Source organism: Nyctereutes procyonoides, unplaced genomic scaffold, assembly GCF_905146905.1.
Source record: "Nyctereutes procyonoides isolate TBG_1078 unplaced genomic scaffold, NYPRO_anot_genome, whole genome shotgun sequence".
Taxonomy (NCBI): domain Eukaryota; kingdom Metazoa; phylum Chordata; class Mammalia; order Carnivora; family Canidae; genus Nyctereutes; species Nyctereutes procyonoides.
Genome location: NW_026575142.1, coordinates 7,764,252 through 7,765,879, shown reverse-complemented (window position 1 = coordinate 7,765,879; position 1,628 = coordinate 7,764,252). Strand labels below are relative to the sequence as shown.

Sequence of the window (1,628 nt, the reverse complement as noted above, 5' to 3'; positions counted from 1 at the left end):
GTCTGAAGAACATAGCCATGGTATATAATGCAACTCTACATGTCCCCAGCAGCTACACATGATGACCTTAACATATGTGTTCAGTCAAAGGCAATCATATGTATGTGAGGATGTAAATAATAACATAGAAAAAGAGTGTGTTATCAGGCTGGGACATGAGAGTTGTTTAATGGTGACTGCCTTATTTCACTCCACATAATGTCTTCAAGGTCCATCATGTTGTAGCATATGAAAACATGGAAGAAGAGCTCCTTCCTTTTAAGGCTGAACATGTATATATATACATGTTTTCACAGAACCAGTATGGTACTAACCACTAGCCCAGGATGCCAAAGTGTACTAAGTAGAAAAGATGCAACAAGAAAAAATAGCTATGTTAGAAAGACTTCAATACTTTAGAAAAAGAATGCAACACTCAGTTTTTCCCCTTTGGCTCCTAAAACATCGTACAGTCTAGATCTACAGTCTAGTCCTGCATCAGTTTCTAGAATATTGGACAGGAGGGCAAAAATAAAATGATACTGACCAGTACAGTCTTTGGGTATTTGGGAAGGGGAAGGGGAGAAAGTCAGTTCACAGAACAAATTAGTCAGCATCAGTTTTGTCAACAGGATCTTTGAATTCTTTTTTCTTCCATACTTCTTCAAGTCACGCGTCCTTTCTCTGGCGCTCCAGTTTGGCAGCCATCTGTACCTCTTGATTCTCTTTGTTGGCTTCCATTTTGTGGGTCAGCTTTTCTCCCACCATTTACTGAAGTTATTCTTTGCTTCTGTTGCTTTTTGAAGCACTTCTTTCTCATGCTTTCATTTCTCAGCAAGCTGCTTCAAGACCTCAGCTTCATGGGACTTGAGTCATTCTTCTGCAGCTTCTAATTTATTCTGAATTTCCTCCAGGAAAAGAATCCTCCTTTGGAAGGAGAATGGGGAGTTCTGGGATGGATTCTTTTGAATGAGGGCTGAGAATCCGCTCAAAAGCTTTTGCCTGAGGCATGTTTCTCCAGTTCTTTCACTGGCATATCAGAAGAAGTCATGACAGCAGACAAGAGACTGGCAGTGCATTCAATGGAATCCACTGGCAAGGAAAACAGCTCAGTCTGAGCCACCTGGCCATGCTCTCCAAGATGGTAAATTTTCTGTTATGTATTTTTATCACAGTTTTAGAAACTTTAAAATATGATACAGCTTTTCAACTCTGTGTATAGATTCCTTTTTAAAATATTTTATTTATTCATGAGAGACACAGAGACACAGGCAGAGGGAGAAGCAGACTCCTTGTAGGGAGCCCGATGTGGGACTTGATCCCAGGACCCTAGGATCATGCCCAGAGCCAAAGGCAGACGCTCAACCACTGAGCCACCTAGGTGTCACTGTGTGTAGATTCTGATGCATTGATTGACTATATGCCACAGTTCATTTCATAAATCATTTTGACCATAAAGACATCTTAAAAATGTTATCTGTTTTCTTCCTCCACTGGTAGGAAGTATATAGTCTTATTTTGCAGAAGGGAAAAAACAAACACAAGCAAACAGATCTTCCATGTGGTTCATTTCCAGATTACTTTAGAAATTGACTTAACTAAATCAATCCCCATCTCTTCCTGATTCCAGTTCTTTTCAGCTTAACTTT

General features: G+C 39.9%; 1 pseudogene; it reads right to left on the bottom strand.

Moving 5' to 3' along the window:
• Positions 1 to 585: 585 nt before the first annotated feature.
• Positions 586 to 1,030, bottom strand: LOC129498898 (stathmin-like; annotated as a pseudogene).
• Between the last annotated feature and the right edge of the window lie 598 nt (positions 1,031 to 1,628).